The sequence below is a fragment of the Penaeus monodon genome, chromosome 20 (genome assembly GCF_015228065.2).
Source record: "Penaeus monodon isolate SGIC_2016 chromosome 20, NSTDA_Pmon_1, whole genome shotgun sequence".
Taxonomy (NCBI): Eukaryota; Metazoa; Arthropoda; class Malacostraca; order Decapoda; family Penaeidae; genus Penaeus; species Penaeus monodon.
In genome coordinates, this window is record NC_051405.1 from 12413012 (window position 1) to 12413478 (window position 467).

A 467-nucleotide genomic window follows, 5' to 3' on the forward strand; every position below is an offset into this window, starting at 1 on the left:
CCTCGTTTTCTGTAAGACGAACTGGCTGATAACGCAGTGCCTCTGTCGGGAATCCCTTCGCAGAAAGGTTTAACCGCAGTACATCTTGGCGCCTATTAATAATTCACGTTGGTCAAGATTGAATCGAAATCCCAGTAAATTATTTTAACACAAGTTTCCAGTGCTGTGAACCTTGTGCTTTACTCAAAGAATTATGACCTTATGAAAATGACGTCTATGACCATATTCTACAAGTTTCTTAACTAAGCGATCATCTTGTTACCCGCAGTATATTGCATTATCAGAAACCTGTTCTATTTCAAATCACCAAGGCTGGAGATAACAGTGATAGAGAGAGATAAGGGTTTTGGACTGAGTCAAGAGTCTGCTGCCAGTCTCGGAATTACGAGGGCGAAAAAATCTGGTTCGAAGGGTAGTGAATGGAAGAAGTGAAAGATGGATAAACGGGGGAGGAACCGGACAGTGAT